The sequence below is a fragment of the Pseudorca crassidens genome, unplaced genomic scaffold, assembly GCF_039906515.1.
Source record: "Pseudorca crassidens isolate mPseCra1 unplaced genomic scaffold, mPseCra1.hap1 Scaffold_64, whole genome shotgun sequence".
Lineage (NCBI taxonomy): Eukaryota > Metazoa > Chordata > Mammalia > Artiodactyla > Delphinidae > Pseudorca > Pseudorca crassidens.
The window spans coordinates 216012-242581 of NW_027136316.1; the positions used below are offsets into that span (position 1 = coordinate 216012).

Here is a 26570-nt window from a genome sequence, read left to right on the forward strand (position 1 = left end):
TCTTATTGGAAGAAAATCAACAAGCAGAATCATTTGCTATTTCAAAGCCTTTGTTGAGCTGTTATATGATGTGAGTGTAAGTTTATGAAAGGTTCAAACAACTGATATTTTCATGTATATCTGTTAAGCAGCTAATTTTAAAGTCTGTAACAAAAGTATGTTCTGAAGAAATTTTTTCAAGAAAAATTACTTTCCAAAGTCTGAAAACAGAAAATCCCACATGAAGTTCTGAAAGGATAAGTTTTAAAATGTAATTCATGAGTTTGTTTAAGAAACTGATTATGAATTTTGTAAATAATTTTGGATATTAGAAATATGTATCTTAAATACATTATCATTTTGTTTTCTGATATTTTATATTTAACGTATTTTACATTACTTTCTTGTGCATAAAATATAATTGAATAAAGGTGGTCATAAGCAGAATGTTTTTTCTTGTTTCCTTAATTTTTGAGAGGATTTGCTAAATGAGGGAAAACACAGTTTGATTCCCTCCCTGACAAGCTCCAAGGTATGCCAGCTGTATTCCACTGCCTCAGATAGCTAACGGTTTCTTGGAATTAACTGTGGACTCCTATTCTCAAATGAGGAAAAGTCCATAGATTTTCTACTCCCATCTTCTGTTTCAGTTATTTGTGTTTGTGATCAACTCTGTATATTACTATAGAGAATTTTATTCCAAGCAGAGGAGCTGTCCTCTGTGTCTAACAGGTTGAAGATCCAGTGGAGAATCTGATGATGGAAATTGGTTGCTCTTTTCTAGGGACCTGAAATTGATGCTGTCATTGTAGCATAGAATAGAGGTTATTATCATTTTTGGGGGGATGACCTAAAAACCAGATAACATGGCTCCAAAGAGTGGGGCACATCCCAGGTAAGAGAGCCGGCATGGCTTGAACAGAGCATCACCGGTGCCATCAGCAGAGAGTCTGAGGCACTGAGATTTTGAGTAACTTATGTTCTCCAGTGAGTTCGAGCATCCTACACTTCCCCCAAGGGCCTGCAGGGGGGACACGAAGCCACTATGTCACAGGCGATGGGGCGCATGCGCAACTGCACCCGCACTTGATGGGCGGTCTTCCCTGAGGACGGAGTGGAGGTGCCATGGCGGTTGCGGGCCCGCGTGTGGGGCTGGCTGGTCTGCGGGAGGACGATGTTCCCCACCCGCGCCCCGGCCGGTGCAAAGGGGCTGTGCCCGTTCCTCGACGCTCCGCGTCTTCCTTTCCGGCCGCCCCGCGCGGTGTATCCCCACCTTCTCAGGTAACGTTCGATGTCGCTTGTTGTCCCTCGGATCCGGTCTCCGAGGGGCCGGCGGCGTGGAGGCTGTTCCCGGCGGGGCGTCTATTCCGGACGCGGGGCGGTTGGCGGGAGGAGCTCCGCCCAAGGCGGAGCGCGGGAAGCGCGTGCCCTCGTGGGCGGCGCGGCTGGGCCCCGGACCCTCGGGCCGCGGGGAAGGAGCTGGGGCGCGGGCGACCGGGAGAGTTCACCGTCGCGGACTGACTCTGCTGCGTTTCCTCAGACGCCCCCGGAAGGTTGTAAAAATGTCCCCTTTTTTTAGCGGCCAAGAGAAATGTTTCCGCCCCTTGTCCTCAACCGCACGGAATTATCCACTTATTCCTTTGTTCAAAGACCTTAACTAACAGACTATACACGGATGATGTGCAGGTAACGTGGATCTAGTTTAAAACGTATTGAAAGAGTAAAAAAACAGGGCTTCCCTGGTGGCGCGGTGGTTGAGAGTCCGCCTGCCGACGCAGGGGACACGGGTTCGTGCCCCGGTCCGGGAAGATCCCACATGCCGCGGAGCGGCTGGGCCCGTGAGCCATGGCCCTGAGCCTGCGCGTCCGGAACCTGTGCTCCGCAACGGGAGAGGCCACAACAGTGAGAGGCCCGCGTACCGCAAAATAAAAATTAAAAAAAGAGTAAAAAAAACAGTGTAGTAAAACACACTATGTTAAGTTTTATACTTTAAACATGTCAGAATCAGAATTTATTGTATTTTACTTTTCCATCTTAAAGGAATAAAATTATTTGGAGCGTATTGTCAGCTATGGATCGGCACTTGCCTTCTACCTCGACAAGGATTAAATCAGGTGCTGGTGCAGCTGCTGCAGCCGCTGACCTTCAACACCCCCTGAAAGGAGTTCAGGGTGGAGAGCGGAAATGACGTGCTCTGTGCTCGGGGGAAGCTGGCAGGACAGCTCTTCAGAGAGTTAGATACTTTCAGGAGCTGATTTTATGAGCCCAGTTCTTGTATCTCCTCGTGTCTAGAGAAGCACTGAAATCCTTCATGGTGACGTCACTAGCCGGAGCCTGCATGAGACGAGCAGAAACCTTCTGCAGAAATTATATGTGCTCAATTGCGTGTACTCCCCCTTCACCAAAATTACATATATACTGGCCTTCCCCCTGCCTCTTTGGAACAGTTTCTTGGAGCCATCTGAGATTCTGTCTCCCAGGATATAGTCTTTATTTTGCCCCCAATAAAACTTAACTCACAACTTTCATGTTGTGCTATTTTCTTTACGTCACCAATATTTATTATTTATTTATTTTTACAAATAATTCTTTTTTAAATTTATTTAATTTATTTTTGACTGCATTGGGTCTTCGTTGTTGCATGGGCTTTCTCTAGTTGTGGCAAGCGGGGGCTACTCTGTTGTGGCGCACGGCTTCTCATTGCGGTGGCTTCTCTTGTTGCAGAGCACGGACTCTAGGTGCGTGGGCTTCAATAGTTGTGGCTTGCAGGCTCTAGAGCGCAGGCTCAGTAGTTGTGGCTCACAGGCATAGTTGTTCCCCTGTATGTGTGATCTACCCAGACCCGGGCTCAAACCCGTGTCCTCTGCATTGGGGGGTGGGTTCTTAACCACTGCACCACCAGGGAAGCCCGACAATGAGCAATATTTAAGATGTAGTTCTTAGCTTTTTTCTCATTTTCAAGTCAAAATATTGCTGTGTTTGAAATTTTCTCATAATACAGTGACAGTCTTAAATATTTATACACATAAGCTCATTGAAAAATCTTCTGCAATATTCCAATGTGACTAGTATTATTAAAAATCATAATATTCATGTCAATACCAAATTTTTATAAGAATGTAATTTAAAAAATCGTGAATCACTTTTAGAAGTTCCAGGCACAGTGACGATTTTTAAAATACCAACCATTGCATACTTCATAAGACCATTTAAGATGAAATATATTAAAACTTAAAACTTCAACAGAATACTTAAAAGGTAAGACAGGGGCTGCTTTTTGTAAATTAAATACATTCATAGCAAATAAATTTTCTGCTAATAGAGAATATGAAGGTTTTTAGCTTAATGTTGTATAGCTCCATTCAAAAGGTGAAATTAGGATATCTATAATCTCCTTATTATTTATTTTAAGCCTCTTTCCCATAAGAATTTATATTTCTATCTGTAGAATCTTCGTAGCTTATTCATTTACTTTTTATTTTGGTTTATTTTCTACAACAGAAAGAGTATTCCTATGTCTTGTTAAAGTTTTTATTCTCCTAACCTAGTTCAAGGTTACTTTCTGACATTGGTTGTAAACAAGGGGAGAGGCCTTATAATAAGCATGCGATTTTTCCTATAGTCAAGATGTTTTTCTTGGACGACTTTCTTTACAATTTCCACTTTGCTCACAATATTATCCCATTGTGAAAACTGCATAAAAATTTGTAATCTACTTATACCTAGATGCTTCTTATTTCACCACAGTGCATTTGTTAATATGATTTTACATTAAATATTAATATAACATAGTTGATTTTATTCATATATGCTAACATGTTTTATATAGGTACACACATATATGAATATTTGCTACATGCCATTCATTTGCATAGAATGATAGCTGATTGTATCTGATCTTTCTGACTGACAGTTGGATAGACTTAGGTGTGTTTAAAGTACTACTTAGAACAGACATTAAAATATCACATCGTCTCATTATACAGTATTTTAAAGATCATATTTTAAATTGTGGGAGCAGAAATTTTGTCCATTAAGGTTAAGAAATGATCAGGTCACAATTTTGGCATCGTCACCCTCAGTGGAGGAACATGGCTTCTATGTCTTCGTACATGTGCCACAGTTACACCTGTATAATATCTGTGAGCATGAGCATTTTTATGTCAACATTATCTTTTCCCAATATACTCGTAATTAGCTGAGGTATATCATATCTAGTTTTTCCTTTTACTTCAGTACAATCAATAAAGCTTTCTTTTGCAGTGATGGCATTTTTTCTTTTTTAACATGAAGGTACATTGTCATCTGACATATTTGTACATGGTGGGCTACTGCTCTTGTACAAAGCAAAGTACTTTCATTTCATATTTTCATCTGTATTCCAGATCTAACCTGATTTCTTAGGAGCATTAGATACTTTTTTAAACTGTATTAAACACATAAGAACAGATCACTTTTTATCTTTACCTACCTCATGAGCTAAATGGATATAGACATTACAATAACATGTAAGTCTGACAAAATTGGGAAGCATTCCAGGGTTTGAGCTTCAAGTAATTTTATGTAATCTTCTAAGAGGCAATTTATTTCTGGCACATTATATGGCAACATCTATAATCACTTGCAAGTTTGTGTGCCATTTGGGCTTTCTGATATTGTCACTTTCAGCTATCCCCTAGGAACGGAGTTTGAATTTTTTTTTTTTCTTTTTGCGGTACGTGGGCCTCCCACTGCTGTGGCCTCTCCCGTTGCGGAGCACAGCCTCCGGAAGAGCATGCTCAGCGGCCATGGCTCTCGGGTCCAGCCGCTCCGTGGCATGTAGGATCCTCGCGGACCGGGGCACGAACACGTGTCCCCTGCACCGGCAGGCAGACTCCCAATCACTGCGCCACAAGGGAAGCCCTGAATATTTTAAAAAACACTTCTGATTAGAAAATATCAGGATGAAACATTGAATTTTTGTGGTCACAACTCAGTTCTCATTATTCTAATGTAATATTTGAGTTGGCACATAATTTGATTTTGTTCCATTAGTATGAAATGTAAGCATGGAAACAAAATTTTTTAAAAGCATTCTTGGAATAAATGAACCAGTCACAATGAATTATTAGTTATTTTATTTTTATTTTATAAATGGGCTGTTTGAATATGTTCAGCCATGAAGTGACATGTAGACTCACTTCTGAGTCCTGACAGACATCTCTGGTGAGTGACTTCTTAGAAAGTGACTCAGGATACAGCCATACCAGTAAAATGACTGCAGCCAAAAGAAAAAAAACAAAAACTCCCAAATAACATAATATATAATAAATGATTATACACATGTGCATTCTTAATTTAACATAAAATATGTAAAATTGGTGTTATTGGAAATTTTCTACTATCATGGGTAATTTACTTCTCTCTGTTATAAATTCTATTTAACAAGATGAAACAGTACAACTAGGTGACAAGGGAAATTAATAGTAATTACTGGTAGGACAGTTTAAAAATAATATGTGTTAGAAAAAAATAAAAATTTGTTTAATACATTTTCATTTTAAAATTGTTTCAGATTTATAGAAAATTTGCAAGAATAGTGCAGGATTTCACAACTAGCCCAGACTCAGTTTCCTCTCTTATTACAGTTTCATGTCATTAGGGTACATTTTTACAGTTAATGAACTAGTGTTGACACCTGATTATTAACTATAATCCACACTTTTTTCAAATTTTCGTAGACTTACCTTTTTCTCTTCTAGGATTGCATTCAGGATATCTCACCCTCATTCCATTTAGCTGCTATTTCTCTTTAGGACACTGTTAGTTGTTATAGTTTCTGAGACATTTCTTGTTTTTGATGACCTTGACAGTCTCGAATTGGGATTTACCTGTTGTTTCCCTCGTGATTAGCCTGGGGTTATGTGTTTCACTTCGTATCAAGGGCACATGCTCTGCAGATGACTTACTACTGTTGATGTTGCCCTTGATCACCTGGCTGAGGTGGAGTTTGTCAAGTTCCTCACTGTAACATCAAACTTTTCTCCCTTCCATTCAGTGTGTACCGTTTGGAAGGATGTCACTGCGTGCAGGACACATTTAGGGAGTTGGGAAGTTATGCTTCACCTTTCTGATAGTTAAACACCTATCTCTATTATTTGGGATTTTGCCTGAGCGATTCCTACACTCCCATATTTATGTATCTGTTTTTTCCAGAAATAATAGCCAGTAAGTTTATGAAATGATGTTCCATCTCAGAAGGATCAGAGAGATGCTGGGTCCAAACCTCTGTGCCTTGAATACTGTCCAGCACATAGTCTTGCTCAGTAAATACCTGTGAATAAGACTTAAAAGATATGAGGGAGGGCATATATAGTGTGCATAGGTGGCAAAAGCAGATTCCAGGCAGAGGGGAGAGCAAGGTAAAATGCTGTAAAGAAGGAACATGGCTGGCTTGTTTGAGGAAAGTTGGGAATGCTGGGTGGTTGAAGTTAAGTGAGCAAGGGATAGAGCCCTTGGTGTTGTCAACAGATTGTCGGCCATTTAAAGGACATTGGCTTTTACTCTGTGTGAAAAAAAGGACCAGTGAATGATTGTAAGCAGAGGAGGGCTATCATCTGACTTCCTCTGGCTGCTGTCCTACCAACTGACTGAAGGGGCAAAAGCAGAATTGGGGCGCCAATTAGGAGACTGCTGTAGTAACCAAGGTGGGAGCTCAGGCACGTTGTTAGCCCTGGTGATGGAGACCAGTTTTCAGATATTCGTTGTGGTTTTGCAGGTACAACTGGGGCCAGCCACATGGATATGACGCAAGGTTCTTCACTCAGAAACGCCCGTGCTTTGTTTCATGCTCTTGTGTCCATCTTGAAATTCTTATTTTTTTTTCTCCTCTAGACTTATTGAGACATAATTGATATACAGCACTGTGTAAGTTTAAGATGTACATTGTGGTGATTTGATACATATATATAATGTGAAATGATTACCGCAATAAGGATTCTTCCATAAACTCACATCATTAACTTTTTTGTGTGGTAAAATTTTTGAGATCTACTCCCTTAGCAACTTTCAAATATATAATACAGCGTTGTTAGCTATGGCCACCATAATGTATGTTAAAGTTCCCAGAACTTACTCACCTTAAAAGTGGAAGTTTATACTCTTTGATGCAACGTATGATTTGCAGATATTCTCTCCTAATCTGTATGTAGACTTTATATATATATATATATATATATATATATATATATATATATATATATATATATATATATATATATATATAAAGCTTTTTAGTTTGATATAATCCCATCTGTTGGTTTTTACTTTTCTGGCTTATGCTTTTGGGATCATATGCCCAAACCAGTGTTAAGTAGATTCTTCTTTATGTTTTCTTTTGGAGTTTTATAGTATCTGGTCTTATGTTTCAGTCTTCAAATTAATATTTGTGAGTGGTATAAGATAGGTGTCCAGTTTCATTTTTCTGTATGTGGTTTTCCAGTTTTCCCAACAGAATTTGGTGAAGACACTATCCTTTCCCCATTCAAAATTGCATTAAAACGAATAAATATTTAGAAATAAACTTAACGAAGGAAATGAAAAATTTGTCCTTTGAAAACTACAAGACTTTGATCAAAAAAAATTGAAGAAGACAAAACAAGTGGGAAGATATACAGTACTGTGTTCTGTGATCAGAAGAATTATTGTTGTTAAAATGTCCATACTACCCAAAGACATCTATAGGTTCAATGCAATCTCTATCAGAATTCCAACAGCATCGTTTACAGATATAGAGAAATCAATTTTAAAATTTTGTACGTGACCACAGGAGACCGCAAATAACCAGAGCAATCCTGAGAAAGAAAAAATTGGGAGTCATCACACTTCCTTATTTAAAATTATATTACAGGGGCTTCCCTGGTGCTGCAGTGGTTAGGAATCCGCTTGCCAATACAGGGGACACAATTTCAAGCCCTGGTCTGGGAGGATCCCACATACCACGGAGCAACTAAGCCAGTGCACCACAATTACTGAGACTGTGCTCTAGACACCATGAACCACAACTACTTAACCCATGTGCCACAACTACTGAAGCCCGCGTGCCTAGACCCCATGCTCTGCAACAAGAGAAGTCACCACAGTGAGAAGCCCATACACCACACTGAAGAGTAGTCCCCACTCGCTGAAACTAGAGAAAGCCCGCGCGCAACAGCAAAGACCCAGCACAACCAAAAATAAGTGAATAAATAAGTAAATTTATTTTAAACAAAAAGAAACAATATTAAAATCCTGTAGTTACACGACACTATGATATTGGCACTAAAATACACACATAGACTAAAGGAACAGAATAGAGAGCCCAGAAGTAAACCCCAGTGTATAAGTAACTAATATTTGAGATGGGAATAAAGCACACCCACTGGGCAGGATAGTCTCTTCAACAAATGGTACTGGAACAACTGGATACTACTTATAATTTTGGGGGGAACCTCCATACTGTTTTTCATAGTGGCTGTATTAATTTACATCTCTACCAACAATGCACAAGGATTTTCTTTTCTCCATGTTCTTTCAAACACTTGTAATCTCTTGTGTTTTGGCTGTAGCCATTCTAAAAGGAGTGAGATGATCTCGTGATTTTGATTTTCATTTCCCTGATGATTAAAGACATTGAACACTTTTTCATATATCTGTTGGACATTTGTATGTCTTCTTTGGAAAATATATCTATTCAGATCCTTTCTCCATTTTTAACCAGTTGTTTTTTGTTTTGTTTTGCTTTTGTGTGTGGTTTTATTTTTTTCTGAACAGAAGGTTTTTTAGGTTTTCTTAGTCCCATTTTATTTTTGCTTTTGCTTTGTTGCCTGTCCTTTGGGGTCATAACCAGAAAATCACTATTCCCAAGACCAAGGTCAAGGAGATTTTCCCCCAGGAATTTTTTAGGTGTTTTATGGTTTCAAGGCATATATGTTTGTCTTTAATCTCTTTTGAGTTAATTTTTGTGAGTAGTGTGAGATAGGGGTCCAATTGAATTCTTTTACATTCATTAGACTGTACCAGTTTACATTTCCACCAAATATACACACAAGTTGCCTTTTCTTCACATTCTCACAAACATTTGTTTTTTCTTCTCATTTTTAGAATAGCCATTCTAACAGGTGTGAGCTGATGTATCATTGTGGTTTTGATGATTATTGATGTTGAGCATCTGTTCATGTACCTGTTGGCCATCTGTATGTCTTTTTTGGGGAAAAATGTCTTTTCAAGTCCTTTAGCCCATTTTTTATTTAATTTTTGACTGCTATTATTTTATGTTACTTCTTATATATTTTGAATATTAGCCCCTTATCAAAAAAATGGTTTGCACATATGTTCTCCAGTTTTGTAGATGCTTTTTAGTTTGCTGATTGTTCATTTTGCTATGCAAAGTTTTTCGTTTGTTTGTTTGCTGTTCCACTTTTTTTTTTTTTTTTTTTTTTTTTGCTTTTGTGGCTCCCACATTTGGTATTATATCCGAAAAATATTTGCCAAAACTATATTGAGGAACTTGTTCTTTATGCTTTCTTCAAGTAGTTTTACAGCTTTAGGTCTTATATTTAAGCCTTCAGTCCACTTTGAGTTAATTTTTGTGAGTGGTACAAGAAAGGGGTCCAATTGTATTCTTCTGTAGGTTGTTATCCAGTTTTTTTTCAGCACCATTTATCGAAGAGACTGTATTTCCCCTACTGCAGCTCCTTGGCTCCCTTGTCAAATATTTGTTAACAGTAAATGACTGGTTTTATTTCAGTGCTCTTGATTCTGTTTCATTGGATTTAATCTCTATTTTTTGCCAGAATCTATTGTTTTGATTACTATAGCTTTGTAATAAAGTTTGAAGTTAGGAATTATGATGCCATTAGATTTGTGCTTCTTTGACCATGTTGATTTGGCTATTAGTGGTGTTTTGTGGTTCCATACAAATTTTAGGGTTGTTTTCTCTTTCTGTGAAAAAATCATTGGAATATTGATAGAGATTGCACTGAATGTATAGACAGCTTTGGGTAGTATAGATATTTTTACAATATTCTTCTGTTTCATAACCATGGAAATGTTCTTCATTTATTTGTATCTTCAGTTTTTTCACCAGTGTTTTGTCATTTTCAGTGTATGGATATTTTACCTACTTGGTTTAATTTATTCCTAAATGTTTTATTTATTTCTGATGCCATTTTAAATATGATTGCTTTTTACATTTCTTTTTCAAATTGTTGTTAGTATATAGAAGTACAATTGCTCTTCACATGTTGATTTTGTATCTTGCAACTTGACTGAATTTGTCTATAATTAGTAATAAATTTTTTTGGAATCTTTGGGATTTTCTCCATATAAGATTATATTAAATGCAAACAGAAATAGCTTTACTTCATCCTTTTCAATTTGTATTTCTTTTATTTAGTTTTCTTGCCTAACCGCTCTGGCTATGACTTCCAGTATTATGCTGAAAAGGAGTGGTGAGAGTGCACAAAACTTATTTTGTTTATATTTTTAGCAGAAAACCTTTCAAGCTTTCACCATTGATTTTAATGTCTGCTGTGAATTTGTTCAATATGACTTTTATTGTGTTGAGGTACATTCTACGTATAGCAATTTGTTAAGTATTTTTTATCATGGAAGGTTCTTTAATTATTTCACATTCTCTTTCTGTATCTATTGAGATAACCATATGATTTTCATATTTCATTCTCTTAATGTGGTGCATCACATGTTTGAATTACATAGGTTGAATTACCCTTGCATTCTAGGGATAAATTCCACTTGATCATGGTGTATGATCCTTTCAATATACTGTTGAATTTTGTTTGCTAGTATTTCACTGAGAATTTTTGCATCTATATTAGTAATACTTGACAGTTTTTTTTTTTTTTTTTTTCTTGTAATGTTCTTATCTAGCTTTGGTATCAAGATAATGCTGGACTCATCAAATGAGTTTGGGAATGTACCTCAAAGTTTTTTTAGAAAACTTTGACATGGAGTTGTTTTAATTCTATTTAAATATTTGGTTGAATTTCCCAATGGAAATTGGAAAATTTCCATCTGGTCCTAGCCTGTTGTTTTTTGTTTGTTTGTTTGTTTTTTGTAAATCTTTTATTACTGATACAATCTTTTCACTCATCATTGGTCTGTTTGGTTTGTCTATTTCCTCATGATTCAGTTTTGGTATTTTTTATGTTGCTAGGAATTCATTTCTTCTAGGGTATCAAACTTGATGGTATATATGTGTTGATGGTCACCTCTCATGAGCTGTTGTATTTTTGTTGCATCAGTTGTAATGTCTCCTTTTTCATTTCTGATTTTATTTGAGTATTCTCTTTTATTCTTCATTAGTATAGCTAAAAGGTTAATTTTGTTTTCATTTCAAAAACCACCTCTTGCATTGATGTTTTCTATTGTTTGCATGGTCTCTGTTTTATTTCTGTTCTCTTATCTCTTATTTCATTGCTCTGCTACTTGTGAGCTTAGTGGTTTTTCCTTTGTTTGCTAGTCCCGTGAGAAGTAAGATTGTTTACTTGTGATCTTTCTTTTTTCTTATTGTAGGCATTTGTTGCAATAAACTCTCTTATTACTGTTTTTCTTGCAGCCCATAAGTTTTAGCAAGTTGTGTTTCAATATCCTTTTAAGATTGTTTTTAAATTTCAAAGACATTATTGTAAAGGTGTTGTAATTTTCCCCCCAGTTTTATTGAGATATAATTGAACACAGTACTATTTAAGTTGAAAATGCACATTATAATGATTTCACTTCCATATATTGTGAAATTGTTATTGCAGTAAGATTAGTTAACATACATCGTCTTATATAGATGCAAGAAAAGAAAAATAAGGAAAATATATTTTCCTGTGATGAGAACTCTTAAGATCTACTTGCTTAACAGCTTTCAAATATACCATATGGCAGTGTTAACTCTATTCATCATGTTGTATATAATATTCTCAATACTTATTTATCCTATAGCTGCAAGTTGGTACTTTTGGACTTCATCAAATTCTGCCTCTTCTCACCTCCCTCCTCTGGTAACCAAAAATCTGACCTTTTTCTATGAGTTGTGTTTGTGTGTGTTTTTCACATATAAGCTTGGTCTGACTTCTCTCACTTAGTATAACGCCCTCAAGGTCCATCCATATTGTCACCAATGGCAAGATTTCCTTCTTTCTTATGGCTGAATGTTACTCCATTTTCTAAATATACCACAAGGTTTATATCCACTCATCTGTTGATAGACACACGTTTTTTTCCATGTTTTGGCTATTGTAAACACTTTTGCTATGAACATGGAAGTGCAGATATCTCTTCAACATAGTGTTTTTAATTCTTTCAATATATTTCTATAGATGAAAATGCTGGACCATATGGTAGTCATATTAAATTTTGAGGGCCTTCTCTAGTGTTTTCCATAGAGGCTGAACCAATTCATAAGACAAGCAAAAGCACAAAAATCATCCCTTTTCTCCACATCTTTGCTAGCATTTGCTAGCAGATATCTTGTCTCTTTGATGAATTCCATTCTAACAATCCTGAGGTGATATCTCATTGTGGTTTAGATTTAATTTCCCTGATGTGTAATGACGTTGAACACATTTTCATGTATTTGTTGTACATTCACATATCTTCTTTGAAAAAATGTCCGTTGGAGTCTTTGCAACAGGTTTTAATTGGCTTAATTTATTTTGTGTTACTGAGTTCTATGATGTATTTTGGATATCAACCCCTTATTTGGTGTAAGGTTTGCAAATATTATTTTTGATTACATAGGCTCTTTTCGTTATTTATTTATTTTATCTTGTTGTGTAGCAGATTTTTAGTTTGATATTGTTCCACGTGTTAGTTTTTTTAATTGTTGCTTGTGCTTAAGGTATCATCAAAAATAATATTAAAGACCTGTGTTAAAAAGATTTTTACTGTTTTCCTCCAGGAAGAAAAGCCTCCCATCTTACAGTTGTCTTTACCTTATCTTATTTCTATTTAATTGTCATGAGTGGTGTTAGACAGGAGTCTAGTTTTATTCTTTTGCATATAACTATGCAGTTTTCCAAGCACTGTTTAATGAAGAGATTATCTCTCCACCGAATGTTCCTGACTGTCTTATCAAATATTAGTTGACCTTATATGCATGGGTTTATATCTGGATTCTCAGTTCTATTCCATTGTTGTGTATGCCTTTCTACATGACAGTACCATACTACTTACATTACTATAGCTTTATAATACAGTTTGATATCATGGAATGTGATACCTCCAGGTTTGCTGTTCTTTCTCATAGTCACATTGCATATACAAGTTCTTTTGTGATTCCTCATACATTTCTCTGTTGTTTTTTTCTACTTTAAAAAACGCCATTGGATTTTGATAGGAATTGCATTATATCCATAGATGGCTTTGGGTGGTGTGGACATTTTAAAAATATTAATTCTTCCAATCATGAACAAGGGATAACTTTACGTTTATTTCTGTCTTTTCCAAATTTTTTCATCAGTGTATTGTAGCTTGTATTGTAGATATCTTTCATCTCCTTAGATAAATTTATTCCTTATTATTTTATTAGTTTGGATGCTCTTATAAATAGAATGGTTTTCTTTTTTCAGATCATTGTTAGTATATAGAAATATGACTGATTTTTGCATTTTAAGTTTTTATTCTGCAACTTTACTCATTATGTTGATTAGTTTTAACAGGTTTTTGGTGAAGTTTTTCAGAGTTTCTATATATAAAATCATGTTATCTTAAAATAGACACATTTTTACCTCTTAATTTCCAGTTCTGATGCCTTTTATTTCTCTTCTTTGACTGATTGCCCTGGCTAGGACTTCCATTTCTATGTTGAATGAGTGATGAGAGTGGACTCCCTTGTCTCGTTTCTGATATTAGAGAAAAAGTTTCACATTTTCACTCTTGAGTGTGCTTTGAACTGTGACCTTGTCATATTTGGCCTTTTAAAAAAATTATTTACTTTTGGCTGCATTGGGTCTTTGTTGCTGCATGCGGGCTTTCTCTAGTTGCAGTAGGTGGTGGCTACTCTTCGTTGTGGTGCGTGGGCTTCTCATTGCAGTGGCTTCTCTTGTTGCAGAGCATGCACTCTAGGCATGTGGGCTTCAGTAGTTGTGGCACACAGGCTCAGTATTTGTGGCTCACGGGCTCTAGAGCGCAGGCTTAGTAGTTGTGGTGCACGGGCTTAGTTGCTCCTTGGCATGTGGAATCTCCCCGGACCAGGGCTTGAACCCATGTCCCCTGCATTTCCTGGCAGATTCCTAACCACTGTGCCACCAGGGAAGTCCCGATATTTAGCCTTTATTATGTTGAGTTACATTCATTTTATACCTAACTTATTAAATGCTTTTTCTGTGCCTATTGATATTATATTTTCCTTTTGTTCAATTAATATGATGCATCCCATTTATTTGATATGCTAGTATTTATTCAGAATTTTTAAACCTATATTCATCAGTGTTATTGGCCTGTAATTGGCAGTGTCCATTTCAGATTATTATATCAAAGTAATGCTGGCCTTGTAAAATGAGTTTGGGAGCTATTCCTCCTCATTCATTTTTTTCTCTTTCTCTTTTGAAGACTTTTAGGATTGGCATTAATGCATTAAATATTTGGTAAAATTTACCAATGAAGCCATTTGATCTTGAGTTTTTCTTCATTTGAAGAGTTTTGATTACTGATTTAATTTCCATACTACTAATTGCTTCATTTAGATTTTCTCTTTCTTCCTAATTCACTTTTAGTAGGTTGTATGTTTCTAAGAATTTTTTCATTTATCTAGGTTGCCCAGCTTGTTAGCATGTAGTTGTTCAAAGTAACATGTTATCCTTCTTATCGCTGCAGTAGAGTTGTAATGTTTTCTCTTTTATTTATAATTTTGTTGATTTGGGTCTTCTCTCCTTTTCCTTGGTTAGTCTAGCAAAAGGTTCGAAATTTTATCTTTTAATGAACCAACTCTTAGTATCACTAATCTTTTCTGTTGTTTTCCTCTATCTCTATGACATTGATTTCTGCTGTAATCTTTATAATTTTCTTGCTTCGCTAATTTTGGGCTCAGTTTGTTCTTTTTCCAGGCCCTTGAACAAAAGAGTTAGGTTTTTTATTCGAGATATTTCTTAACTCGTAAGGTAGGCATTTGTTGCAATAAACCTCTCTCTTAACGCTCCTTTTGCTGCATCCCATAGCCTTTAGTATACTGTGTTTCCATTTCACTTTGTCTCAAAATACTGTCTTATTTCTTCTTAAATTTATTCTTTGATAAATTAGTTGGTCAGGAGAGTGTTGATCAATTTTTTGTATTCATTAGTGTTCCAGTTTTCATCGTGTTATTGATTTCTAGTTTAATAATATGCTCAGACAATATACTTGGTATAATTTAAGTCTTCCTGAGATCACTAAGATTTGATATGTGGTTTATCATGTGGTCTTTTCTAGAAAATATTTTTTCTGCACTTGAGAAGACTGTGTATTCAGCATATGTTGGATAGAATGCTCTGTATATGACTCTTAGGATCATTTGGCCTTTAATGTTGTTCACATCAACTGATTTTTTTAATTGAAATATAGTTGAGTTACAATGTTGTATTAATTTTTGCTGTATAGCAAAGTGTCTCAGTTATACACATATATACATCTGTTTTATATTCTTTTCCATTATGGTTTATCTCAGGATATTGAATATCCTGTTCCCTGTGCTATACAGTAGGACATTGTTTTTTATCCATTATATATGCAATAGTTTGCAGCTACTATCCCCAAACTCTCAGTCCATCGTTCCCCAACCCCCTCCCACTTGGTAACCACAAGTCTGTTCTCTATGTCTGTGAGTCTGTTTTGTTTCTTAGATAGGTTCATTTGTGTCATATTTTAGATTTCACATATAAGTAATACCATATAGCATTTGTATTTATCTTTATGGCTTACTTCACTTAGTATGCTAATCTCTAGTTGCATCCATGTTGCTGCAAATGGCATTATTTCATTCTTTTTATGGCTGAGTAATATTCCATTGTATATATGTACCACATCTTCTGTATCCATTCATCTGTTGATGGACATTTAAGTTGCTTTTATGTCTTAGCTATTATAAATAGTGCTACTACAAACATTGGGGTGCATGTATCTATTTGAATTATCGTTCTCTCTGGATATATGCCCAGGAGTGGGATTGCAGGATCATATGGCAACTCTATTTTTAGTAACCTCCATACTGTTCTCCATAGTGGCTGTGTCAATTTATATTCCCACCAAGAGTGTAGCAGGGTTCCCTTTTCTCCACACCCCCTCCTGCATTTGTTATTTGCAGACTTTTGATGCTGGCCATTCTGACTGGTGTGAGGTTGTAGCTCATTGTAGTTTTAGTTTGCATTTCTCTAATAATTAGTGATGATGGGCAACCTTTCGTGTGCCTATTGGCCATCTGTATGTCTTCTTGGGAGAAATGTTTCAGTCTTCTGCCCATTTTTTGATTGGTTTGTTCGGTTTTTTGTTATTGAGTTGTATGAGCTGTTTGTATATTTTGGAAATTAAGCCCTTGTTGGTTGCATCATTTGGAAATATTTTCTTCTAGTCGGTATGTTGTCTTTTCATTTTGTTTATGGTTTCTTTTGTTGTGAGTAAAGTTATAAGTTTGAGTGGGTCCCGTTTGTTTATTTTTGCTTTTATTCCTATTGCCTTGGGAGACTGACCTAAGAAAACACTGGTACACTTTATATCAGAGAATGTTTTGCCTATGTTCCCTTTCACGTGTTTTATGGTGTTATGTGTTATATTTAAGCCTTTAAGCCATTTTGAATTTTTTTTTTTTTGGTATGGTGGGAGAGTGTTCTAACTTTATTGATTTGCATGAACCAACTTTTCCAACACCTCTTGCTGAAGAGACTGTCTTTTCCCCCATTGTCTATTCTTCATCAGAGATGAATTGACCATGGGTCTGTGGGTTTATTTCTGGGCTCTCTATTCTGTTCCATTGACCCATATGTCTGTTTTTGTTCCAATACCAGGCTGTTTTGATTAGCATTGTAGCATTGTCTGAAGACTGGGAGGGTTATGCCTCCTGCTTTGTTCTTTTTCCTCAGGATTGCTTTGGCAATTCTGGGTCTTTTATGGTTCCATATACATTTTAGGGTTATTTCTTCTACTTCTGTGAAAAAAAGTCATGTGTAATTTGCTAGTGATCATATTAAACCTGTAGACTGCTTTGGGTAGTACGGACACTGTCATTTTAAACAGCTGCAGCCTGTTCTCACTGTCAGTGGAAGCAACTCCCCTCTGGACGCAGGTGTCCATGCAGGGCTCTTAGAAATAAGACAGACAACATCACCCACGTGGACTCTTCATACACACCTCTGACCACTGCGCCTTTGTTTTCTAGAAGTAACCTCCTTATTCAAGTGGGTGGCATCTGGGGATGCGGCAGCCAACACCCTCCAGTAAGAGTCGGTGCCCCTCCTACCACTGGGGAATGAGTGGTCCTGTGCCTCATTCCCACCAAGGGTTCCAGTTTCAGGAGTTTGGGGAGCTTTTGTTTTGCTGCTTTAGTGGATGAGAAATGACACGTAACCCATTGTCTCCTTTTCACTTATCTTCTGATGAGTGAGGCTGGACTTTCATCACTTTCAGTTATTTCCAGAATGCAGCCACTTTTCCCAGTTCTGGGGGAGACCACTGAACATGTCTTCCTGGGTGTTCCCAGCCACAGACTGTGATCCACATGCAGCGAGGAAACTCCACTCTTTGTGCAAGTACTAAGTAGCTAGCGACTGGCTTCTGACCAACAGAATATAGCAAATCAGGGGAGGTCAGTGTTAAGATTCATTGACAGAACCTCTGTCACTTACATCTCACTTGCTGCATCCTGTGTTCTCTCTCTGTTTCTGTCTGTCTCTCTCTTTTATCCCTGGACCTGGGGAAGCCTGCATGGGTGTTACTAGGTGCCATATGGAGAGGCCCACATAGGAGAGAACACAGGGAAGTCCCAGGCCTCCAGGCAGAGGCACTAGGCTCTCAGCTCAGACTGCATCCTGCCAGTACCCATCTCAGTGACTCTGGGAACAAATCCTCCCCTGTGGAGCGACAGCTGAGACCTCAGCCCCAGCTTCATAGAGACCTTGAGTCGAGGGCACCCAGCTAAGTGCTGTGGGATCTCAGGAGTAGCTAGGTGTATGTATTTTGTATGTTGGGAAACCCTCCATAATGATCTGCAGTAAATCAGACAATCTTTAGCATAGAGCAGGTCTACTCAATGTTATGTAGAAACAACCACAAAGATAATGCATATTAATAAAGGTAATAAAATGGACTAAAAACAATAATAGTGAGAATTATGATGATATTACCATTACTACTGTTAAAGAGAAAAATAAACATAGAAAGATTGCAGATTTGCGTACAGACTCCTCTAAGTAAATTTCAGGGTACCTATATCAGATGTCCTCTGGGATATTGTAGAGTCAGAATGCTAGGTTTGCACAAAGAAATTTGTTCTGAGAGGAGAAAACAGGCAGGTGATCCTGGGTCAGCAGGGAGGATGATATGTTGGCACAAACAGTGCAGGGGCTCCCTGGGGGACTTAGAAAAAGAAATGATTACTTGAGCAGGCACGTCACCATCTCTATGTCTGCCAGTGCTGCACCAGCTTTTCCTGGACACCTGAGTGAATTTAGAACATGTCCCCAGGTTCAGGCATGCCAAGGATACTCCCCTTACTTCTCACTTGTCACAATGTCAGCTCCTGGGCTGACTTTACTAATTCAGAGGACTGGACTCCAGGAGCGACACCTTCTCCAGCCTTCCCAGGAGACATGATATTAGTTCCTGGCACAGAGTTGAGGTGGAAAATCCTGTGCAGAGTCTGGCAGGACAAGGGTGTCTTCCAGGGCTCTTGCACTGGCACCACTTTCTGGTCACTTAAGAGGACTTAAACATTGTTCTAGAGGCTCAAGAAAGTCAAGAGTGTCCTCCCTGGGGCTCACAGTAACAACTGTCCCTTCCTCCACTGGGTAAGTCTGAGTATCTCAGGAGGCTCTCTGACCCACAAGGACCCATAAGTACAGCAGGAACCAGGAAGCACCATGTGTATGTAAGTCTGTTGAAAACCCTCCACAATACTCTTCAGTAAATTAGATACATTCATGAGCAGAGAAACTTAATAAGAAATGCAATAACAACAATAGTGATAAATAATAATATCAATAGTGATTACAATCATAAAGATATTAATTGTACTACTACCAATCATAATACTAATAAACTTAAGGACTGAGGGATTATAGACTTCCCTAATTGAATGACAAGTTTCCTGGGGTATTTTGGAGTCAGAGTCTTAGGTTAGCAGCCAAAATTGTAGGTTTGCATAGTGAAGGTATAAATAGAGCAAAACTAAACAGCAGCAGGTAAAAGAAATCCATGGGAGGGCGTGGGCTGACTTAAGTCTCATATTCCAAGCCCAGAGGAGAGAACTATGTAGAAGAGAAATGTTGATCCTGGGCTTTCCTGACACATGGAGCCAGCAAATCTCATGAGTTCTGACGACTGGTGTCTGCAGCTCTAACCCGGGAAAGAAAAGCAGGACTCCAGGTACACGTTCAATACGTGAAAAAAACACGTAAAATTTACATGGAGCTTCAGCTCTATCTCTATCCCCACTGCCTGTCAATTGAAAAAGTGACAGATCAGGGTTATTGATTGCCTTTTGATGCACCTACAGACTTACCTGGAATTGGGAGGAGAATATTACTTATGAATTTGCATGTAAAATTTTTATAATAACCTATCTGGAAGTTGAATTACCACTTTCTTGGGAAATTGATAGGTTATTTTACACAACACCTCATATGCTTCCTTTAGTAACGTTTTTTCACAATATATATATTTCTGAATATGTATGAAAGGCACATGCCATATCAGCCCAGAGAAGCCATTGACGGGGCTTTAGAGATCACTGACCTTTGAGAACGTGTTTGTAGAACTCATTCATAAAGAGTAGGAACTGCTGGACATATTGCAGAGAAAGATGTACACAGATGTGATGCTGGAGGACGCCCGTTGTCTCATCTTTTGAGTGCGTCTCTCAATATTTATTTACTTCCTTATGCATGTCTTATTGAGATAGGCTCTGCAGCTTCCACATATGCTGCTGCACTCTTGTCCCTGACTCATGCTTCTGTAGCACTTAGAGCAACCTGGAATGAATGTGTTCCTTTACTAATCACAGCACATGTGCCCCTTCATGGAGATACAGTCTCCATTACCACAATCGCATGTATTCCTTACTAGTCTGCCACCAACACGCAGAATAATGCTGGACACAGATATGGGTTATTTTATCTAACAGACAAGTGACTTTATGTTGCTAAGTAATTCTTCTGCTCGGGGAACTACCATGAGGTTTGAACACAGCAAAAAACACATAACAGCTTGTATCCCCCTTTCTACATGAACTCCAAGTAATAATCTCATGGGTCTTATGTTTATTGGATTCTGTTAGAAAACAGTGTTAACCACATTATGAAAACGTTGCTTCCTTCCTGGCTGAGACGTCTAAGCAGCCTGCAGCCTGTCTTTCTTCTTGGGCAAGAACAGCAGCAACCAGAGACTTTTACTGTCTTTGAGTGAAGTGTCGGGTGACAACCTTCAGTGTTTCCCCCCTTCAGGGTGCTCAAACTTGGGCTGCCATTGATACCCCCACACTTGAGCCTTGGCATGTTGTCCTGTGCTTGCATTGCATGCACTGTTCTCAGCACAGAACTTTAAATCCATCTAGCATTTCCCACACGTACCAGGGCATCCGCTCTGCAAAACAGATATAATTTCCCAGTTGGAGCAAGAAGAGTAGGTGTGGAGGGAAGAGGAGGGTTTCCCCAGGCTGGGGTCCAAGTCAGCTCCAGACACATGTGCTCTGTGTGGGGAGGGAGCAGGACACTTGGAATGTCAACTGGAGGTGGCTCGACTAAAGGATATTTTTAGAAATGTATGTGAAGCCATTGAGTCAAATTATCCAGATTCTGTCATTATGCATCACACATCAATTTCTCTTCACGTTTCCCCCTGTACTTTTCACCTCAGAGAAGCAAAATTCCTGTCCACGTGGGAGTTAAAATTTCATGTTTTTGTCTTTGCCACGGTCTCTTTAATAATGTTTCCTCTCATATTCCCTGTAGCGTCTGAATTTATTTTACTTTTCTTTTACCTAAACACTGAACATCTTATTAACATTTTTCTAAACCATGTTTCTATTCACTAGTGTATTCCTCAAATTCATGTTCTTTCCCCATGTAATGTACTTTTCAACAATTTAATCCCCAAATGTCACATGTGTCGTTTCTTATTTATTTATTTAATTTAATTATTATTTTTGTCTTATTTCAAGCAAAAACTGTGACCATTAAAAGCAAGAAATGATATCCAGGCAAGTTATTTTCCTGGTGGAACAATGTAGCTGTAAGAAAATAATAAATTTCTTCAGGTGTGAACCCTGGTCATCCACATGTGAAACCTGGGAATGAGGTAAGTTAGGAATTCAGCAGACTCATAGAACTCAGTTACAGTGCAGTGTAAACACCAGACCAGCATAAAGTGTTCACTTTATGGACTAAATTAGACTGAATTTTGATGATAGCTAGTAGAAATGCTACAAAGGGGGGATGTCCATTGCAGAAGATTTACATACTATGTGTATGTAACTGACATGGAGATCATTTTAACTGGAGAATATAATTCAATAGACTTACATACACATGAGTTTTCACAGCATAGAAAACACTTTTACTATAATGAATGAAGGAGAGCCCTGAGGGATTTTTAATTCCTTAGTCAACATTGAATCCTCACACTGGATCTATCAATGCTAAAATCAAACTGAAAAGCTGGAGTTCATATCAAAATTCTCAGACATGGAACAACGCTTATCAGGAATGTTTTACCACACATTTCAGCTATGAATTCATAATTTTGGCTAATAACCTCTTATTTTATAAATAAGTAGAATAAAAATATAGATTTGTTAAGTAATCTTAGAATGATAAATACAAAATTTTGAAACAATAAGTACTTTTGTAAATAGGTTAGCATTAAGAAATATATATAAACAAAGTTATATGTGACAATTATTATGATCCACTTAATTGTGATTGTCAGTAAGATTATCAGTTGCTTTCTCATCAGAAATTTTGCAGGCCAGAAGAGAGTGAAATGATATGCTTAAAGTATGGCGGAAACTACCTGCCAACAATTCTATATCTTACAATATTATTCTTCAAAAATGAGGAAAATGAGAGACAGTCTCAGACAAAAGCTGAAGGAGTTCAGTACCATAATATCTATCCTTCAAGAAATGCTAAAGGGAGTACTTCAAGTTCAAATGAAAGGACACCAGTAACTTGAGGCCATATGAAAATATATATGTCTCTGATAAAGATAAATAAATGGACAAATAGAGAAAACACTATAATTTTGACTTGTAACTATACTTTTTATTATTCTAGGATATTTTTTAAACCAAAATATTAAAATAATTATCAATTTATTGCTATTGCATGATTGTTTCCCCAAAAATTCATATGTTAAAAATACAACCTCCAAATGTGTTGGTATTAGGATGTAGGGCCTTTGGGGGGTGCTTAGGTTATGAGGACAGAGCCACCATGAATATAATGTGTGTGCTTTTATTTATTTTAAAATATGTATTTATTTATTTATTTGGCTACATTCGCTCTTAGTTGCAGCACGTGGGATCTTTGTTGTGACGCACAGGCTTCATATCTAGCTGTGATATGGGGGCTTGGTAGTTGCAGCACACAGGCTCTCTAGTTGTGGCAGACAGGCTGTAGAGCCAGCATACAGGCTCAATAGTTGTGGTGCATGGGCTTAGTTGCCCTTTGGCATGTGTGATCTTAGTTCTCTGACCAAAGATTGAACTCATGTCCCCTGCATTGGAAGACAGATTCTTAACCACTGGCCTACCAGGGAAGTCTCTTGTGTGCTTTTAAAAGAGACCCCAGAGAGCTCTCTAGCCCCTTCCTCCAGGTGATGATATAATGAAAAGTCCATGACTCAGAAAAGACCTTTACCTAACCACCTTGATCTCACACTTCAGCCTCCAGAACCATGAGAAATAAACTTCTGTTTATAAGCTACCCAAGCTGTGGCATTTTGTTATAGCATCCCCAAATAACTAATTCATAATCTACATAAACAGAAAACAATGTATCATATGTGACTTGTGACATTACTAACATGTAATTAATGTGTAAATATGTGATTTGTGACATTAATAACATGTAATTAATGTGTAATGTAATTGGAGAAGTAATAGAGATTTTGCGTGTGATTAAAATTATGTTGATATCAGTTTAAGCTAGTTTGATAGGATTTTATATGTAACCTCCATGGTATCCACAAATTGATTATCTATAGAATATACGCAGAAGGAAATTAAAAGTAAGTCAAGTCAGTGGACTTCCCTGGTGGTCCAGTGGCGAAGACTCCACGCTCTCAATGCAGAGGGCCTGGGCTCAATCCCTGGTCAGGGAACTAGATCCCACATGCCACAACTAAGAGTTCACATACTGCAAAGAAGATCAAAGGTCCCCCATGCCACAACTAAGACCTGGCACAACCAAAGAAATTAATTTTGAAAATGAGTACAAAAAGTAAGAAAAAAGGATGTCAGTATGTGAGAAAATGTGGGACAGAAAAGCTATATGATATTACAGAAAACAAATTGGCAATTAAATGTCATTCCATATCAGTAATTTTTATATATATATATATATATATATATATTTATATATATATATATATGGCTTAAACTCATCAGTTAAAAAACAAAGATGTCCCCAGCCTTTTTCCAGCATCTGGGCCTGGAGGGGCTGCTCTGAAGACGGGCGAGCAGCAGGGAGGCCCACGGCAAATCCCAGCCCGATGCGAGCTGTTCGTAATTTTCCGAGGTCAGCTCCAGGGTCTTGGTGTCCAGAGAGCTGCTGTTGGAGGGCAGCGGCGGCCACGGAGGTATATGGGACAGGTTGCTCATCAACTCCAAGCGTAATTCCAGAAAGAATTCCACTCTTCAAACAGGATAGAGAGGAGTCCCCTATTGGACCAAGTACAGAGCTTTCTCCCACAGATGGCTCAGGCAAACGAAAAGCTAAGGAAAGAAATGGCAGCTGCACCACCTGGTCATTTCAATATTGAAAATATTGACACTCTCGGAAAAGTTATGCAAATGGATATGACCTTGTTTGAGATGAATCAGTCTGATTCAAAGAAGATGACAGTTCACAAGAGAATTCACAAGACAGTTCAGAGGACAGTTCAGAATTTGAGGATGAAGATGATAGCACCTCTTCTGAAGGTGAAGTCACCATTGATACAATTAAGCTTCCTCATTCAGAAGATGGAAAAGACAAAATAGAGGTTCTGGGCCGTCCTGCCCGTGAAAAAAAAGAAAACAGGGACATAAACAATCTGAGAAACAGGTGATAGTTCCCGCTAATTCTGTGGAAAAGATTGTGGCTTGCTGGTTATTTTGCATTTCAGATACCTATGGTGTTTGAAAAAATGAATGTATTTTGCTTCTTGAAGAAACAGAAGCTAACTTTTAAAGAATTGGAAGAGATAGCATTTGGGGAATCTTCTAAGAGCAGACTGTTTTTGATCTCATGCTAAAGAGATTTAGTTTAGAAAGCTTAACTTTATGTATGGTGATGAGTGAATTTGTTGGCATCCTCTTTCATCAGCACAGACTTCAGAAATCTCAAACTTATTTTAAAGTAAAAATACAAGTTACCCATTTGTTTTTGTTTTAAATTGGCCTCTTGGGGCTTCCCTGGTGGTGCAGTGGTTGAGAGTCCGCCTGCCAATGCAGGGGACACAGGTTCATGCTCCGGTCCAGGAGGATCCCATATGCACGGAGCGGCTGGGCCCGTGAACCATGGCCACTGAGCCTGCGCATCCGGAGCCTGTGATCCGCAACGGGAGAGGCCACAGCAGTGAGAGGCCCGCGTACTGAAAAAACAAAAGAAACAAAAACTTAAGTTGGGTTTTTTTTAGGTTATTATGAAGTCATATTTATTTATTACCATCAAAATGGGTTCATTGAGGGAGAACTTTTTTTTTTTAACATCTTTATTGGAGTATATTTTCTTCACAATGTTATGTTGGTTTCTGGTCTGTAACAGAGTGAATCAGCTATATGTACACATGTGTGCCCATGTCACCTCCCTCTTGCGTCTCCCTTCCACCCTCCCCATCCCACCCCGAGGGAGAAATTTTTTACAAAGAAAAAAATTACTTATATTTAGATGCCCTCAGACATATCTACTTTAATTAAAAGAAACCAAATCCTTTCCAGTTTGAGCTGGAAAACTGGTGCTCTGTGGTTTAATCACTGTCAGTGACTCTGTAGCCTCTCAATGCATGTAAAATTTGCTGGTTGGAAAATTTTGTGTTTTTTTTGGTTTTCTTTTTCTCATAAAGGAATTTTTTGTTTGTTTCAGCTATTAAAATTATCCCTTCCAGTTGCCCACAGTTTTGAAACCTATTAATTGTAGAGAATAGGGACACCCAGGAAAATAGGTCACAGTACATAAAGAGGTAGTAACAGGTTTTCCCTTTCAAAAGGCAAAATGATCCTGCATTGGAGTTGCCTTTCTGCCACATTCTTGATCTTATTTAACTTGTTTGGGACCTCATCTGTCATGGGCCTGGCTTTGCTCAGGATATAGACCTGAGAATTTAAAGGACTGTCTCCAAGTGCATTGAGCTGATGAGACTTGGTTGCCTAATATTTTAGGGGTTTGTTTTAATTATTTTTTCCTACTCCTCTCATTAGCTTATAACATTTGTAAATACTCTGAAGATAATTCTCCAAGTTCCTTCTGGTATTTTTCATCGGGAATTGGAAATCGGCTGTGCACTCAAAGTATGCAGAAGTGAACAGATCTGGAAACGAGACTTCTCAGCTGCAAAGGGTATACTTTGTAGCACCAAACACAGCTGTGATGGATTATTGGTGTGAATATTTAAGGATTGGCTTCTACCAGATAATATTCATGCCACATTGTGGGAAGAGTTGTATTTGGTTCACTCCTTAGCTTGGTGCATGGTACACAGTAGGCATCGAATGATGTCGATAAATGAATTCACAGGTATATTGAGGATGTACAGGGCATTTTAAGCCATGCTATCCATGCGGATATGAAAGTGTCACTTCACTGGAAATACAAAGCCAAGTAGAAATAGTCTGATGGTCAGTGAAAGAGACTATTCAGTCTAGAATACATACTAGTGTGTAGAATTATATTTCTCTCCTGCCATGGCCTTCTCATATAATACGACTAGGTATTCTATACAGTTAAAGAAGTCAACTAAATTCAGTTCCTGGGGACATTCTTATGACATAGGAGGAAAAGGAAAAAAAAATTTTAATATGTGATAGGGATGTCGTTTTAAGTGTAAAATGGTTGAATTATTTAATATACAGAATCAGGGGTGGCTGTTTTTAAACCAATTTGGATACTAAGATAAATTATGTAGGTCTTATAGATTTAAATATAAAGAAATAAAATTATGTTTCATACTAAAATATAGGT

General features: G+C 37.6%; 2 long non-coding RNA genes across 7 annotated transcripts in view; one reads left to right on the forward strand and one right to left on the reverse strand.

Moving 5' to 3' along the window:
* LOC137218232 (uncharacterized) overlaps positions 1-26570 on the reverse strand; it is a 1013945-nt gene that overhangs the window by 116895 nt on the left and 870480 nt on the right. The gene's annotated exons all lie outside the window — the stretch shown is intronic.
* The window catches only part of LOC137218228 (uncharacterized), a 53416-nt gene continuing 27858 nt past the window's right edge, over positions 1013-26570 (forward strand). For 2 of the 6 annotated variants that reach the window (XR_010940539.1, XR_010940540.1), the window contains exons 1-3: positions 1038-1260; positions 1559-1665; positions 21350-21486. This is a non-coding gene — a long non-coding RNA (uncharacterized lncRNA). Of the gene's footprint in view, positions 1261-1558; positions 1666-2019; positions 2506-21349; positions 21487-26570 lie in introns of those variants that run through there. The other 4 variants (XR_010940541.1, XR_010940544.1, XR_010940542.1 and 1 more) reach the window with 4 other exon arrangements.